Source organism: Pseudorca crassidens, chromosome 8 (assembly GCF_039906515.1).
Source record: "Pseudorca crassidens isolate mPseCra1 chromosome 8, mPseCra1.hap1, whole genome shotgun sequence".
NCBI classification, from domain to species: domain Eukaryota; kingdom Metazoa; phylum Chordata; class Mammalia; order Artiodactyla; family Delphinidae; genus Pseudorca; species Pseudorca crassidens.
In genome coordinates this window covers 50,997,240-51,016,345 of record NC_090303.1, presented here as the reverse complement: position 1 = coordinate 51,016,345, position 19,106 = coordinate 50,997,240, and positions in this window count along the sequence as shown.

The window sequence follows — 19,106 nt, the reverse complement described above, 5'->3', positions numbered from 1 at the left end:
CACAACAGTTGTCCTGATCTCTGGTGAGGAAAAATGGTCATGGGGAAGAAAATGGTTAGGAAGCCAAGATTTATCCATAGGGGTAGTGACCGTCTTCCATTGTTTATTTGTTTTAGGGTAAAAAGAAATCTTCATAGTTGGGAACTACTTATTGTTTGGTCCCCGATAGGGCTGACAGATAAGGTGCCAATATAAGTATTTTCCAAATATCTCATCGGACTAAAAAATTATGTGGTTTATTTGAAATTCAAACCTAATTGTGTGCTTTGTATTTTATTTGCTAAATCTGGCAATCATAGTCCCTGAAGAGAAAGGCTTTTCAGTGAAAATCATTCCTGGAGTAAAAAAATAAATGATAATAGCTAAAACAAACACAGAACCAGAAGCAAAAGGGTCCATGGATCGCTAAATATATAGAGCAAAACTCTCCCTCAGATCTTCCTCAGGCTCTGCTCTTGGGGCATCACAGTTGAAAGCAGGTGTTTTATCTGCATGAACTGGAAGTTGGACTTCTAACTCTGTGTGAGCTTGAGCAATACACTTAATCTCATTGAACCTAGTTTTCTTATATGTAAAATTAAAACATTGGACAAGGTAACTTCTGAGGTCTTTCCAGTTCTAAAAATATTCTCCTTTCATAAAGGAAGTGAAGGGAATTCAAAATTTGGTGAATATGTATTGAGTGCCTAGTACTGTACAAGATACTTTAATATCTTATTTAATTCTAAAAATAATTTAGAGAATCAAATTATATTAGCCGCATATTTAGAACCTGGCTGCTTTCTAGTGGTAACCCTCTTTTTCCTCTACTCCTACTTTGAAGGAAGACTAAGTACTTAGATGCCGTGTAGAAATGAGCTAAATTGCACAGCACATTAAATAGAAATGGATAGTTTGCTGAAGGTTTGGTGGGGTGACAGGTACCAGTACCATACCAGACCTTTCAGTTCTAAATTGTGAAGTTCCAATCAGGCACCAGCTACCATCTTTCTGCTCAATTTCCAAGTTCCCTTCCTCCAGACCCTTACCAGTCATATTGTCCCCAGTCTTCTTTTTCAGTATGATTAAACTCAGAAATAAGGTAGAATTTAGGGCATTTTCAAGGTGTGGCAAGGCAGTTTAAACTGTCCAAGCGTCACCAAGAACTATCTTTCAAGCACTGAACATCTGACGCTAAAAAGTTTCTGGCTGACTCTCAAGAGAAGCTCTTTAACTTCCATTGATAAGTAGTTCAGTTAAGGGGGAAAAAAAACTACGAATTTAACCAAATAGAAAATGCACATGAAAACTCTGTATTCTGTAATATGCCTCTCTGTTGGGCTGCAGTCCTAGTTGTTGGGCTGCAATCCTAGTTGTGTTAAAGAGGATAAATTTAGGAGCGTGAAATCATACAGTAGTAGGAAGCCCTTTAAATCTGGCTTCTTTCAGTCAGCACAATGTTCTTGAGGTTCACTACACCACTGTGTGTATCAGCAGATGCTACTTTTTATTACTGGGTTGTATTCTACTGTATGGATGTGCTACAATTTGTTTATCCATTCACCAGCTGTTGAACCTTTAGGTTGTTTCCAGCTTTTGGTGACTATGAATAAAGATGTTACCAACATTTGTATATAGGTTTTTGTGTAGAGGTATGTTTTTATTTCTCTTGGGTAAATTCCTAGAAATAGAATTGCTACACTGTATGGTAAATTTATGTTTGATGTTTGACTACTAAACTCTCTTAAATGTAGTCGTGCCATTTTACATTCCCACTAGCGACGTATAAGGGTTTCAAGGTACTCCATATTCTCATCAACACTTGCTATTTCAAAATTTTAGCCACTCGGATGGGTGTGTAATTATATCATATCAGGCAGGGTTCCAATTTGTATTTCCACAATGACTGATGATGTTGAGCATGTTTTCATGTGCTTATTTGCCATATGTATACATTCTTTAGTGAACTGTCTAAATCGTTTGCCTATTTTTTTAAAAATTGGGTGGTTTGCTTTCTTATGAGTTTTGAGATTTCTTTTATATATCTTGGATACAAGACCTTTATCAGACATGTGATTTGAAAACATTTTTTTCCCAGTCTATGTCTTGCTTTTAATTTTCTTAACATTGTCTTTCAAAGAGCAGGCATTTTTAACTTAATGAAGTCCAATTTACCACTTCTTTCTTTCACGGTTCATGATTTCTATGTCCTAAGAAATCTCTGCCTAACCCAAGGTAACAAAGATTTTCTCCTATTCTTTAATTTTTCTAGAAGTTTTATAGTTCTAGCACTTATGCTTAATTCTGTAGGTCATTTTGAGTAAATTTTTGCATATGGTGGCCAAGACCAAGGTTCATACTTTTTACAGAGGGATATCCATTTTTTCCAATACCATTTATTGAAAAGACTATTTTCCCCCGTTGAATAATCTAGGCCTCTTTGTTAAAAATTCATCAGCTATATACGTATGGATTTTTTTCTGCCTCTCTTCTATGTTTATCCTTATGCAAACACCACATTGCCTTAATTACTGTAGCTTTATACTAAATCTTGAAATCAGATGGTAGGAGACCTCCAACATTCACTACGTGCTTTATAGAGTGCTCAAATTTGGAAATACCGGGAGAGGATATTTCTTTTTCTCACATAAGTACTCTGAACACTTGTACATATTTTGGAAGCATCCTTTGCTTCCTGTAATAATTTACATCAGTTGCTACTAAGCCTTAAGTATCCTGAGAGTTCATTATAAATTCTAGCTTTCACGTTCTCTTGCAAATGAACCTCTTGAATGGATCACTTTATGACCATGATGTGTGTAGTCTGTCGTGGGGGTCACTAATATCAGGTCTCCAGCACCATGGGAGGCAAGGGAGCGGTGACACTAAACAGCTCTACTTTTCAGACTGTCAAGTTATCTTGCTCTCCCATGGTTCCCTGATGCTTGGGAGCCTGGTTCTTCATTTCAGAGGCTTTGAAAACAGGTTGTGCAGGTTGCCCTTGAAATAGCAAAGAGCTAGCTTTTAAGTCTTGGGAATTCCAGGGAAAGTAGAATCTTTCACCAATTCAGTCCATGGAAATGAGGAATTAAAAGCATTAGTCATGCAAACTATTATGTCACAAATGAAGGGGATTTATGCTGAAGACAGAGCCCTATCATGTGTTTTGAATGCAGAGACGCTCCCCTCTGTCACCAAAGGGAGTTTGGGGACAGAAACATTCATTTGCTATTTTCACAGCTGAAGTATTATATCACACACACCGTTCTGTAATTATTTTCCTACCGGTAATTTTCTTTTCCCAAACTAGTGTAATTTACTAAGTTACTACAAAACTTGGTAAATAATGAGTTTACTGGTGAGAGAAAACTGTCTTTGCATAATAGCTCATTTGTTTAGCAATATTATTGAAGAAACGTAACAAAGAATCATCTTAAAACTAAAACTTGGGACCTCCCTGGTGGCACAGTGGTTAAGAATCCGCCTGCCAACGCAGGGGACACAGGTTCGAGCCCTGGTCTGGGAAGATCCCACATGTCACAGAGCAACTAAGCCGGTGCGCCACAACTACTGAGCCTGCACTCTAGAGCCCGCGAGCCACAACTACTGAAGCCCGTGGGCCTAGAGCCCATGCTCCGCAAGAAGAGAAGCCACCGCAATGAGAAGCCCGCGCACCACAACGAAGAGTAGCCCGTGCTCGCAGCAACTAGAGAAAGCCCACACACAGCAACGAAGACCCAACACAGCCAAAAATAAAATAAACAAACAAATACAAACTTTTTTCTAAAATGAATTGTACATTCCTTGTCTTCATAATGGAATATGCTGAACAAATTTAATGTCACCTGGTAACTCAGGGACTATTGAGGATACAGTATTGTTTGCCCCTGTATGACATGGTTCTAAATGATTGTACTTTCTGTGTTTGTTTAATAGGTTCCCTCCCCTCCTGCTGGTATGCCTTTTATTTTGCAATGAGGTTACTGAACCATTATACTAGAAATGATAATTGAGCTTCCTGGAAATGTGGGAAAAGTAAGAGCACATGGGGCCCAAAGTCTTCTCCTGTGTGTGTGTGGGGGGGGGGGGGGGTCTGGTGTGGTGTCTAGTGCTAAATATGTAAGAAGTATATACATAGATATATACATATAATACGTATTTTAAGTTCCAAAAGAGCTTCTCTATACACCTGTGTCTGGTATAAATTAAGCCCTCAATAAACGTTTGTTGAATTAATGAAAAAACATATAGACTTTGGGTTTATCGATACTGGATAGCCATAGCTACTCTGACAATTTTATAATTCATGCTGCAATGTGGGAAATGTGTTAGGTGCACTGGAATGATGCCCCAATTCCTCCTGGAAGAGATGGTTATTCTGATAGCATCGTTAGGACTACTGGCCATACCAGTTTTGGGGACTATACTTCTAGGCAACCAGCTCTGTGTAGAAGGGTGTTAACTGCTGTGCCTGCCCAACTCAAAACCCCTTTCTAGGGACCAGGGGTGCCTTCAGTCTAATTTTCCTCAAAAATGAAAGAGCACATTTGCCACCTTCTAGTTAGTAAAATGTTATCTGGAATATTGATATCACAAGATATTCACACTGCTTTTGGGTTGAAGGGAAGTGCTTTCTTTAACTGCTAATGCTTTTGCGACTCAAGTAAATAAAGCAGAATTTAATGGTTTAGAAGCATTAACTGTATTTCCCTCTTGGAATCAACCAGTCAAACAGTTGATCTGAGAGTGGAGAAAGGGATATTGGACTCAACATCTCACAGGTTTCATCTTATATAAATAAAAAATTTAGGACTAATAAGATTGGGCTGTCTCTACCATGAAGTAATATATTTGATTTGACTGTTGCTTTACAAATTGTTTTAAATCTGTTTTTAATGATGTTTGGGGTCTATATGCATGAAGGTCCAGTTATTGCTAATGGTATCTGTAATATTTTTCCTTTTAATGTTTATTAGATTGGTTTTGCATTCATATCCTCTTCCAAATAAGGCTAATGTATCTTGATGTTTAACACGACTAGTTTAGATCTTCAAATTGCTTGAAGTTGACTTTGACTTTGGATCTACTTACTTTACCTATTGACAGCAAGTCTTATCAGTAGCAAGCGAACACTTAGATCATACTGTAATCCTTAATGTAAAGACGATAGGCAGGGAGAACATGAAAGAATCCAGAATCTCATGAAAGACTCCACTGCAAAAACCTCTGACAATCTCTTGTGTACTCAGGGGATCTGATACAGTACTCAAAAGCCCAAATGTGTAGGCCCTTCTAACTGAGATAATCCTGAGATTATGATATCTGCTGGGGCTCAGATTCAAGATTATGTACCCACCCTGTCAGTTGGAAAGACATGTGAAGAGTTAAGCTTATGATATGGAAATGTAAACACAACATGAATCTTTGTAAAACTGTAACAGACCTTCTCACTGCAGAGATATAACACTTCCCTGGTCTGGGCATTGCACAACTGACCTGAAGTGTATTCATACAGCATTCATTTTGTAGGAAAAGGTACTGTTACCAGTGGTGGATATATCGGGGAGATAAGGAAGCTTAAATCTCAGGGCTGTTCAGTTGCATGGACCCTTCTAAATAAATCTTCATATCCATACATAATTTTGTATTCGTTATTTTTAAAAAATTCTTTTAAAGAAGGCCCCAATATTATGTAAGTATCTATCTAATTCACAAGACCTGGCTTTGCCCAGATGTTACTGATTGGGTTTCTATTTATGGATGATGTAACAGAAAATGCTGATTTGTCAGCAGCGGGCTTTTCCATGGCACACACATCTAAACATCATCCTTTTGTTTCCACTGCTTATCCATCTTGGTTTTGTTTCTAATTCTACTATGTTGCCTCACAGCTTGCATGACGAGTCTGTTGAAAAATCATTTTTCTAAATCCGAATTCCCCTATGTTAGGCTGGTCTCTCTGCCTCTTGTATTTCAGGGTAAGCCATGGATCCCTCCTCCAATCATGCATCAGCCAGCAACTGCTCAGGCATTCTGCACACATCTAGTCTGGTGCAGATAGGCAATAGTCAGCCTATCTTGGGGTTTGGTGGGTGGGCTGTTAAACATGGGAGACTAGTGTGTATCTGCAAATCTCAAGTGCTTTTCATCCTTGGAGTTGTGTGTACCTGTTGCATAGGATTTGCAGCTGTTTTTCTCTCAAGTTAACTGTCCCTCCAAATATTATCAAGTACATTGTTGGAAGAATTCTATGTGTTTGAGTGTCATAGAATCTCTAATACTACAAGATTTCTGGGGTTAGACTGGGAAGGCAAAAGCTTGAAAATTCAGGACACTTTGTTTTATTATTACAGAAAGTCAGGATTTAAAAAAAAAATAAAGTGAACGCATTCTTTCCGGGACTTGCCAACCCAGCTTTCTTGGATAATTTTAAAAAGCTTGGGAGGGGGGCTTCCCTGGCAGCGCAGTGGTTGAGAGTCCGCCTGCCGATGCAGCGAACACGGGTTCGTGCCCCGGTCTGGGAAGATCCCACATGCCACGGAGCGGCTGGGCCCATGAACCATGGCCGCTGAGCCTGCGCGTCCGGAGCCTGTGCTCCTCAACGGGAGAGGCCACAACAGTGAGAGGCCCGCGTACCGCAAAAAAAAAAAAAAAAAAAAAAGCTTGGGAGGCACTGGGAGCTATGCAAATATTTGAAAATCGTATCACCCTGTCTGAATTAAGGGATTTTAATCCTGTCTGGTTGTATGGGTACCGGTAAGACCAGTTCATAATTGAGGTGCTGTGATGCTGCCCACAGCTTACAAACACACTTTCCTGTCTACCTGATGGCCAGTTCCTGGATGTAGGCAAGGACTCGCTTCCATATCGCTTGGGCTCAGCACTCCTACAGCAGGCTTTTCAATGTGCAGCTGAATGGAACACACTGTGGGGAAACCACCATCCCATGCTGAATTTCAGAGCCATTAGAAATGGATGGAGCCCCTCTCCCTGATCTGTAGGCTGTACAGCAACTTCCTTTTCACCAAGGCAATCAGTAAGGCCAATCGCTTTGAAATACAGCCCTCTGGTTACAAACTATAGGAAGTTTCTTGGAAGTTCTAAATATGCTTTCTAGTTAGAGGGCCTGACTGCTGTCCCTTCTTAGACATAACGTCCCTTGACTTCAGTGCATGTCCCGCATGTGGGAGGACTCAGGGGTTTGCTTTGAAAGAAGTTTAATGTTTTAAATTGGTAAGGCTGGGAAGTATCTATATATCCACTGAATGGCTTCTTTTCTTTTCAGGCTTCTACGACAATGAGATGCCTATTATGACCTAAGGATGGGGCAGTCAGTAATTATTAAAATAAACAATTTTATACAGGGAAGAATGATTTTTTCTCTCCATGTCCATGTATTTAAAACTCTTTCTGAGTCTCCAGGAACATCTTAATGCTCTTCTCTAAGAAAGATTAAGAATTAAGTCCTCTACTCTTTCCATCTGTTCCTTCTTCTTAAAAATGTTCTCAGGCTTTCTTCCTATCACTTTTCCTGAGATCATGGCAGAGGTACCCAGATGAAGACTGATTTCAAAATAAGCACGTCAGTGCAAAGAAGTGAATAAAGAAAAAAGAATGGTGGCCTAAAAGAATGTGGAGGTTTAGAGAAATGATGTACCTCCTGTAAAAATCTTAACTGCTCAGAGAGTCTCGGTTTCATGGAATGCCTCTTTGGAATGATTTTTTTTCAGGGGCTGCAATACATAAAGGCCACTGAAACTTGCTGTTACCCTCCCTCTGCTTTTTATAACCCCTGAAGTTCGGGTCAGTTTTCATGCATCTAAGCCCGGGTGGCAACTCTGGTTTAAATGTCATTTCATGCCTGATAAAATTTCATTAGGCATTTTAACTTTTAATTTCTTTTATTGACTTATCGTGCAGATGGAGAGAAATGTTTAGAAAGGGAAAAAAATTTAAACAGGGATTTACTGAAGTCATGTTTCAGTAAGGAAGGAAATACCATCGACTTTATTACAGCTGCCTAATGTTTTCCACAAACTGTAGAAATAATGCGTTGTATCTTGGTGACCTACAATAGCAGCTGACTGCCTGCACATGATGGAAATGCAATTTGGGTTTGCTAAAAATTAACTATTTAATGCCCTTGTGTCCATGTCTCACTGTAGCTTGTGTCTGGTTTGTTCTATATGCTCTTTTCAAGTCGTGGACGGTCATTTGCTACAGGTCTGAATGTGGGTGTGCAGCTTCCTGAGAAGCAGCTGGGCTCCAATGAGGAGAGGCGACCCGTACCCATGTGTCTGTGTTTGCTGTCCCTATATGGTCCTAAGAGCTGATGTGAAGATTTCTTCTGCCTCCTTCCTCTGCCCCCTTTACCTGCTCCCCAGCCCCACCCCCTACCAGCCCAACCCAGCCCAGAGCCCTCCCTCCCTCCCTTAGCTGGGCCTTATCTGGTATGTTCAGTGATGCGATAAAACAAAAAGGGAAGTTTTTGATTGCACGAACACACCCTTTGGAGAGATGCCAGCTAGAGAAGAGTCCGTTAAGGAAAGTGAGAGCGGTGGAGGGAGGCCTAGGTGCCAGGAGTGAGGGATATGCAAGCTTAGGAGGAAAAAATAATAACATGCCAGAATGGTGGTAGTGGTTTTGAGAGGTCTGGTGGGTGGAGGGAGTTCAAAAAGGAACTTGCCTAATGAGGCCTCTCTGAAGATTTACTGCTGTGGCTGCTGCTGAGAAGAGGATCCAGAGAAAAGATGTTCTGCCCTGACTAGCTTCACAGGAAGTCAGGCAGGGCTTGTATTCTCTGGCAGGCAGAGGAGAGAGACTGCTCAGCCAGCAGCATCTAGGGCCTTTTAGTGTAAGTGTTTTTAAAGAGCCCCCTTCCACACAGCATTTGTGACCCTTATACGTATAGTTCTCAAGGCAGAAAACCGAATAGAGAAACCATTCTGGACGAGAGCCATTCCCTAGTTTGTCCTAAGAATGACCACATTAGCTCCCTGGGGGTCCTATTTCCTTCCCTAACTGCACCTCTCCTGGAGCTCCATCTCATCCTGCAGCCATCAGCTTCTTGACCGAAAAGATGCACCAAGCCATCCACAGAGTTCAGAGCGCTGTCTGTCCTTTACCCAGCAGAGTGGGGCCTGGGCCTCTCCCCAGTTCCCCCGCAGCACCCGAAGCCCCTCTTACTTCCAGGGACTGGAAGTGAAACTCTGCAGTGCAGGTACCAGCATTGCGGGCGGCCTGCACTCAAAGAGGGATGCGCTCTTCGTGCTGAAGGAGTTAGGAGGATGAAACCACTGGCAGAAAACACTACCCTTCGGGTGAAAGAGGCTTCATCTCTCCACACTGTATCTGAGGCACATACTATCACTGCCATTTGACTTATGGGGAAAGGCGGGCTCAGCGAGCAGAAGTTATTTGCGCAAGGACGCAGAAAGACCTGGCCTCAGAACACGCCCATCCCATCTGACCACCGGAGGACACAGGCACCTGGCTCCAGTGGACTGGCTGAGGTCATCTTGAGAACTCATTCTGGATAATAAATCAGAATCCTTCACGGGGAAGAAAGACAAATGACATTCTGGGTGTATTCTCACATAAGACAGGAAAGCAGCCCACCTGGCTCACCATGTAAATCATAGAAAGTGAGGGAGAATACGGAAAAAGATTCAGAGTTCGGGATTCCAACCCCCCCATCCTACAAACAGGTGAACCGGGCTCTAATAAAGTGAACTTAACTCACCAGGAAGACTCAGGTAGATCCAAGGAAGGGCCGAGCGCGGCCACGGCGTGGGAAGAAAAGCAAAGGAATTCTGGGCGGCAGAGACAGCAACGGAATTCTCGGCGGCAGGTTCTTTGCTCAATTTTCTCAAAGACTGAGAGAAACGGAGCAGCGGGAGGAGAAGGGTCGCCCTTGCTCTCTCAGAGGTGTGTGTGCCAGCAGGTCGACGGCCGCGTGAGGGGAGGGACGCTTGGGACGGGCGAACGCGGCCGCCGAGCCGGAGTCTGTCAGCTTCACGTGCGATGGCGGGAGGGCGCGCGCACGTGCGTGCGTGTGCGTGAGAGATATTCACACCCCTGCAGAGTAGGGCGCTTCACAGACGTGCTTCTGCTTTGTTGAATGAGTAGGTGTTACAAAGAACCTCTCCCCAAGGAACCATAAGCAGGAAATAACTTCATTAATATTTGTTTTCATTAAAAGATAGAAAGGACTGCTAGGTGCCTACTGAGTATGTTTTCGCCTTTCTTCCTTCGTAACAAAAACCTAATTTGGGCTGAGGGGGACGTAAGTTGCCTGTCTAAGGCTTTTATTTCTCAACCTCCCTTGTTGCTAAGTTCTGGCCGGTAAGCATGTGAAGTAAATTTATTTGGGGGAACATCTAGGAAAGTTCCTTAAAAGAAGAACAGATGGCAGCTCTCTTGTCATAGTCAAGTGCAAAGCTAGGTGCTGAGGATGTCAGAACAGAAAGACGGAAGTAGTCTGTGTCTCTAATGGCGTCTTGTTGGCTGCATAAACACTGGATTTCCTTTCCCAGATCCCTTTTACAAGAAAGAATAAATCCCTAATTTGTTTAAGCCACTGTGACAGGGTCTGTGTTACTAGCAGGCAAAGCCAATTCCTAACTGATGCTTACTTTTTTCTCAGTACATGGGTAGTCCCATGACACAAAGAAGTGAACGCTCGAACTGTAAATTAAGTCAATAAACACAAGGGGTAGATTCTAACCCACCTCTATTACATTCAACCTTTAGATGTGAATGTCATAACCTTGAATGTCACAGACCCTTTTGAGAAACCGTAGGAAGCTGTAGACAATCTCTTTAGAAATGCATTTACACAGAAAATCCTCACACACCATCTCAAGCATTTTATGGAATCAGTGAAGCCAGTCCATGGAACCCTTGTTAAGGATTTCTGTGTTTGGTTACAATTATTTCAAAAGGTAGAAAAGAAGGGACTAGATCTGGCTTGGCTAGTGGTCTGTGCATTCAGTCTTTTTCTCAAGGAAGCTTAGGACAAGACTGGGTTACCTAGCTAGTCACACGTCTTTCCAGGAGCCTTCTAGGAGAGCAACCTAAATCTTCTCGATTTGGAGTTGGTTGGTGAGACCATTTGGTGAGGGAGAAATCAGATGCCACTCTGAGGTCTGGCAGAACCAAGGACAAGACAGGCCATCGCAGGAGCCTCAAGGGCTTCTGAGGCTAGCTGTAGCCCGTGGTAAAATAAATAAATAAGTTAATTCACTCTGCAAACCTGAGCAAAGGATATTGGGAAGGGCTTTGTGACTGAATGTGAACTGTCTTTGGAGAACTATCCATTCTTGTTCATTGGATTTTAGTAGATTTTGCATAGTTTTACAGGACTGTGCATGTTTGTGTGATAACACTAACAAGACATTCTGAAGAGCTGGTTGGTTAATGAAAACGTAACAAGATATTTTACTTGTAGAGCAGCTGTTCCAGTGTTCGGGCATTCCACTTCAAGCTGCTATGAGCTGATCGAGTCCAAAGAGGCTTTACTGAAAGTATGTTGTAATAAAGTGTCTATTGGGTGAATTTGCCTAAATAGTTTTTTTGCGCTTTATGTCTGTGAGAAAAGACATATGATAGTTGGGAAGCTGTTTTGCTTTGATTTCCCAGCAAAGTAATCCTCCTCTCACAAATTCTAACTGTATGACGCCATAGAACAGGCTTAAGCCAGGTTGTAAAAATGTGTAGGTTGTACCATCTTAACTCCCCTTTGGAAGATATGTATAATTCGTTTCCTTAGATCTTTAACATGCATGCTTTCCTCTTGAACTATTTGCATATCTTTCACTCCTTTGAAACCAAACCTCCCAAAACAAAACAACAAATATCCTGATTTTATTCATTTCAGCCTCAGAGATTACATGAAGGACATAACATAGTGTTTGTGAAGCATTTTCTCATATTTTTATAGCATACTAGAATATTCTGGGGCAGTTGTTCTCCAATTTCAGTGTGCAAAAAATACCTGTGGAGCATATTAAAATGCAGGTTGTAAGGCACCTCAGGGCTCTCACTCAGTGGGCCCGTGGTACAGTTGGCAGCCGTAGTGCTTTAAGACAGCCACAGTTTGCATTATAGACCCAAGGTCTCTTTCAATAAAAGGGTGGAATTGTTTCCTTTATTTGATTCTTTCCATTTGAAGACCTTAGAATGCTATGCAAAAACTTTAAAACAATCTTGTGCTAGACAATAATGGGAATAGCGACATCAGGGAGAAACTAGGAAAGAAAAGAAAAAGTTTGGTTCTCATAGCTGTTTTGCTCTGGGTAGGATACAGAGTTACATTTGACAACATGATGTATATGCCAGGAACATAGTTGATGCTTAATCATTGGGGTGAGTTCTGAGGCACCCCATCGTTTCTGTGGTGCCTCCTAAAAACTGTGTCAGTTGAGGATTTGAAAACACCCTTCTCAGACTATTCAAGTCATGATTGAACTGATGACAATATCAGGAAGAGAAACGTTTAAGCACTCCTCAGATGCTATTCCATCTTGCTTCATGTCATAAACCCACAGATGTTCTCTTCTTTCTTTAGGGGACTTCTAACATTCTTGTTTTACAATGTTAATAGGAATTATAATATATACAATATGCTCCTCTGAAAGTGTCATTTATGTTTGTGATATATTGTCCTTTGACCTAGAAGCATGCATCATGTAAACTACAGATGTCTATTTTTTTGCATTGGGTGGAGGGTCTCAATTACTTGCTGTCTGCTTTCACTAAACCTTAGTGTGCAAAGAGTTTTTCTCTATGTGTTTGACTCCACTTGTGAGAGGCAGGGTAAAGCTGGGCAGAGGAATGGGGCTCCTCCTGAGAGGGTCCTACACTGAGGAGGGATGGGGTAACCCACAGTAAGCAGTGTTCAAAAAGAGAAAGGTCAAGTCAGGAGAAGCCCGGTGCATCCACCATCAGGGAAAGTGGAGTGTGGACAGCCAGGAATGAGAAGAAGAAAGGCCAAGACGATAAGAGGAACTGATAAGAAAGGTAAGAAAGAAGTGAGAGGGTCAAGGCCATTGTTCCATGAGGGGGGTCTGGGATTCTCAAAACTCATTTTTAGTAGCATGAAATTCCATTTTCTGGACAATGAAAGCCTTTGTGGGTTACATTTAAGTAATTATTCAAGGCATCTTGCTCCTTCGACTACCTCCAAACACAGGATTTATAGCAGCTTTGGAATCTTACCTATTTATTCACAGAAGACCTTGGGTTTCTAAAGGTAACTCACACCCAATATCCTCGCGTGATTTTGCTACAGCTTCTCTGTTGGTTTCAGCCACCTTTAAATGGCATTAAAGGTGCCATTAAATGGTACCACCATCCCACCAATGCCCTTGTCTGGGATAAAGGTCCGTCGATGCCTTTCAAGCTGCCAGTCCTTAACATGCTAGGGCAGGGCAGCATCCCCCAGAGCCCTCAAGGTGAGAATGTTGCTGTGTCCAACTCCCATATGGGGAGCATAGTTCTTCCTACCTGGCTGTCATACCTGGTCTCCAGGCCCCAAGCAGTAGGGTTCATACTTCCTGCCTCACAGAGTTCTTCAGGAAAACTCTTCCTTCAATTTCTGTCTCCACAGGACTCAGACATGAGACCATGGGGCTGAGATGAGGAATTAGAAGCCATAACACGTAGCACATTATTCTCTGTGATCGCCTTTGTCTGAAAGCCCACTCCTTCCTCTGGTTCTTCAGACACAAATCCTCATGCAAATCAACTCCTGGGACCAGCTCCCCTGGTTCATTGGTTGTGCCTGGTATGTCTACAACCCTCTCTGCTTCTGGGATCCACTTCCCCATGTAGGCATTGGTTGGCTTGGTTTGAAGCCTCAGAATCTGTGCAGACAGCATGGAACACCTTGCACTCACTGCCCTAAACACAGGTAGCTTGCTAACATTTGCCATTGCTTTCTCAGAAGACTGGGAAGCATCTGAGGTAAGCAGCTGGGTTAACTTCAGAGGTAGGGAATATATGAGTCTCATATTATGGCTAATATGTATTTGCTAAAATAGTACTACCTCTCAGGACCTGTGGCATTTCCTACCTGTATTCTGGGGTTTACTTATGAGCCTCCAAGGATGAACACATTGTCTAATATCCTGGGTTGTCCCAAAGGACTTTCAGCTGGAAAGAGTAAAGTTGGATAATTATGAGTATTAATTACCTTCCTGCCTGAACAGAGCCTACTCTAAACAACCTTATGATGTAGATGAAGTTGTTCTGGGGGCACCGCCAGCTCACAGTTCTCTCTGCTTCTGCCCCCATCTCACCCTTTCCTAGGAGCCCTCTGGAACACGGGGAAGTAAAGTCCAGAAGCATGGGGACAAGAGGCAAGGCTGTGGGGTCAGAAAACTGTTTCAAAGCTTAGCCTTGCCACCTGTTAGCTGTATGACCTTGAAGCAGTTCCTTAATGACTATAAGCCTCAGTTTCTTTATCTGTCAAATGGAAATAACCTCATAGTGTTGGTGTGAAGTTTAAATGTCTGCCTCATAGTTAGGACTCAGTAAATGAAAGCATTATTATTATTGGATTTTGCTTGTATGATTTTCCCTCCCAAAATGCCCTGTGTCCCCAGAGACATCCTTTCCTTCCTCCCCCGGCAATTAAAACCTGCTCTCAGAAAAACATCAGAAAAATGATTTTTAAAAAATTATAGCTGCTAAGTGCATTTTGCAGCGGGCACTAGCATGGTTGTGGCACATAGTGGACATCTAAATACTTTGACTGAGTCAGTTAAATTTCTAGAAATGAATATTACTGAAGGTATTTGCATTATTAAATCATGATAAGAAAAAAACATTTCATTCATTCAATAAACTCAGTTATTGAGTACTGTTATTGAGTTTCAGGCACTGTGCTAGGTACTTGCTATATGTATGGTAGTACTCCAAGCTGATAATGTACTATGTTTGTAGAACTTTGCATCGAACAAACCAAAAAATGATAATAGTGGGATTTCAAACACTGGTGACTGTGTAAGGTGGGAAGTAAATTTCAGGCATCCTCCTATTCACAAACCACTATATTTTATTTTATAGTTTGGTGAGCATGATGGAGGAGAGAGTTTTAGGGGGATTAGGAGATTAGGAGGAATGATGGGAAATAATGAATTAAAAGAGGAAAAAATTAAATGGACAGTTTAAATTCTAAGTAAAAGATCATTCTAACAGGATGAAAATAATCACACACAAGCAGTCCTAATTTCAAATGGTCTCTTGACTGAGATTCAAGATTGTAGACTCGCTCCCCAAAATAGCTGGGACTCAAGTTCAGTAAAACATGCCTTTATGGCCTGACTTGGGACTGGAGTCATTCCATAAAAATGGATATTCTGGAAAAATAGAAATTGGCACTTTTCTTAAGAATTTTACTGAAAAGAATTCTCTTCTTCAGCAACCAAATGCATGTACTTGCTTTTTCTTCTATTAATAAAATTAGGATATGCAAAAGTCTAATAAAATTACATAAACACTCACAAAATTATTTAAATCTTTATCGGTCAATTTGCATAAAACCACCACATTTCACCTAAAATGGGATTATGTAAGAATGAAATCTTTTCTTATAAATTAAACAAAATCTTGGAGCCTTGGAAGAGCTAATAAACTTTGTGCAATATATAGTTTCATTATTTTCTAAATGCAATTTTTTAAAATAAATTTATTTATTTATCTATTTATTTTTGGCTGTGTTGGGTGTTTGTTGCTGCACATGGGCTTTCTCTGTTTGCGGTGAGCGGGGGCTACTCTTCATTGCAGTCCTCAGGCTTCTCATTGCGGTGGCTTCTCTTGTTGAGGAGCACGGTCTCCAGGCGCGTGGGCTCAGTAGTTGTGGCGCACGGGCTTAGTTGCTCCACAGCATGTGGGATCTTCCCAGACCAGTGTCCCCTGCATTGGCAAGCGGATTCTTAGCCACTGCGCCAGCAGGGAAGTCCCCTAAATGCAATTTTTTAAAAGGATTTAGAACTCATAAACCCTAATGGCCCCTCCTACAGTGGACTGGGCACTGTGGTAGGCACATTTATAGAGATTTTCCCTTTTAATCTCATTTAATCATTGACATCATCCTGTGAGGTGGGTTTTGTACTCATTTGACTGGTAGGAAACTGAGGCTTAGAGAGGTTAAGAGAGTGGTAGGTGCACCTCCAGCCTAGAGCTTTTACTGTTAGACCAAGTGGTAGCACACAAGTCTCTATGGATGACAATGGTGGAAGTTTAGATTTTGCTTTTTATCTGAAAATCGCTTATAATTTATTCTCTGATTTACAACCTGCAAAGGATGTGGATTGAGTTATTCCATGGAAGCAATTAGTCTGGACTTGAAGGGACTTTGAAGCACCTTTATATGACAAAACCGCAAAATCTCTTAATGATCTCACCCCAGGGTTGCCAGGGAGGAATTAAGAGGGGAAGGATAGGCACAGCAACAGGGATAAGCTTTTGGTACAGGAGCAAGGAGTAAGAGACTCTGATTCCCATGAGAAATTTCCAGATGAATGAGGGAGAGACCCATGTTCAGTCCTTCAGGACCTGGTTACCTGCTTACTGTAGGCTCCTGAAGACCCCATACATTTTTATATTGGAGGCTCACTGAAACTAACTTAATACTTTGTATTCCACTCATACACAAAACAAGACAGCTAAACATAGTAAATTTTGGATGATTCCTGGAAATATATGACATTTGGTTTCAAGCATAGCAGACAATAATCTGTTAATTTCCATTTCTATCCAGTGCAGAAACCAATGTGATGGACCAGTTTTATCTTAGCTATATATGTTCAAGACCTGTATTGCATTTTGATAATGCCAAACACAATAAGAACCAGGAATAATGATAAGTAAAAACTTATTAAAGAGGTATTTGAAATCTGGAATCAGTATTTACAGTATAGATACGATTCAGGCTCCTGCATAACAAGTGATGGACAGTTAGTTGAACTTTAAAGACAGTGCCCATTTTGGGCATAGACGCCTTCAAAAGCAAGAAAATATGGAATATAAATTTGAATTTGCCGTGTTTAAATTTTTATTAACATTTCTAACAAAATCATTTTAATTATCCTTTTATTTCTAGAAATTATTTGTAAACTGGCTTAAAAATATAAACATTAATGAATAAAAAGGACTCATTGGCCCAGTTGGTAAGTGGTGATGACTTTTTCCTAGAATACTGAAGATTATTGAGCTCTCTTATATTCCAATGTATATCAATAATTGAATGGATAAAGGAGACCCAGTTAATACAGATATAAGAGGATCTTTAAAATATATACAATAAAAGAATGTAAAATAGAGAGGAGATCAAACTGAAGGAAAAATAAATTTTAATTTTTAATTTTAGACCTTGAGACATAAGGGAAAAATGGCAACAGGTTGCAGCAACCTCTGAAGACTTTTTATCTGCAGGAAACTTTATGACTATTCCTGTCCTGATTATTATGGCAGATCAGATTCCACACCCAGTTTAGTTACAAAGCTGGAGACAGAATTTTACATATCTTCAGGTGTGATACTGAAAGAAGATTCTGTGAGAACAAAGAGTCTCATGACTGTGAAAAATGATACCTTTCACACCCTAATGCAACTTTTAATGAGTCTACTTTCTGTTTCTATAAGCCAGTTGTAACTAACTGCTTTGCAATTTGCAGCCTTATACTTTATGCAACACCTATACTTCACTTCTTGCTGCCTCTGTCTGCTCAATTGATAGTTTCAGGCAACTGCATCTAAATACAATATGCTTAAACTTTATGATGTATATGCAAGGATGTTCATGGCAACATTATTTGTATTACTGAAAAATTGGGGATAACTTAAATGACCATAAATCTAAGAAGGATTAAATAAACCACCGTATATTGGTATTCTGGAATATTATAGACCACTAAAAAGAATGTATATACTGGCATGCAGGGTTGTCTATGATATATATTTTTGAGTAAAAATAAGGAAGTTATGGAACAATATATTTAACAAGATCCCATTAAAAGGGATAAATCTTCTCTATATAAATATATTACATACATATTTCATTTACACATGCATATGTAATACATGCACACATATTATATATACACATATATATTATATACGTGTGTGTATAAAAGGACTGGAAGGATACTCATAGATTTGTAAGTGATTATTCCTGGGGAGTGGGAATGGGGTAATGTGTACTTTTTATTTTAAACATTTCTGTATTATATTCTTTCTTTTTTTTTTTGAATAAGAAAGTAATACATTTGTAATTAATTTTTTTTTAAGTTGGAGCATACCTGCTCTCAAGATTGTAGAAGTACCATAAGTGGATGTGCATTTTTCAGGTCTTCTCCAAAAATGAATTGTATTTAAAACTGGGTCTTTAGCACCTGACTTTTCATCCTTGGCTCACATATGTTTCCTAGGTTCTTGAATCTGCCATTATCATTGTCTATTTGAAGCACAGAAAAGGTAAAGGGAGGCAAAATGATTTTTGTATCATCACCCAAGCTCCTGGTGTTGTAAGGTCTCATACTTTTTGTTACATCCTAAGGACTACATTGGCTGGCAGGAGAGCCTTTGGATCAACTTGCCATTGAAACAAAAGAAAAAAATCAAAAAATAAGAATAACTCCCTCCAGACAACCCAACCCTTCAACAAATAAATCAGAATCAATATTTCAAATAGCTACAATGAAGTAACATTGAATTTTATTCTAAATGACAAATTAAAACTGCATTTCTGAGACAAACACAAACCAGGGACCGCTTGCAAAACTTTGCCGTCACTTCCAAAAAGCCCGGCCCTAAGACTGATTTGGGTTTTTCCATTCCCACTCTTATCCCCCAGACAACAGTTATTGGGAAAAATGCAGAGCTGAATTTCAAATTATTTTGTGGGGACAATTCCCCGCCCCCTTCAGCTCAATCAAGGAGTGCTTTCTTGTTTGCTGGTTGCTTGACTGTAAGATATCTTCACGTAAATTCCCCAATAATGGAATCATAGATATGTTATGACAACACATATAGGCCTGCTGTACTTTCTCAGATATTTGCGTTTTTTTCGGAAATGCATCAGTTCCAAAAAACGGTTAAAAAACTCTTTCGTTCATTCACCC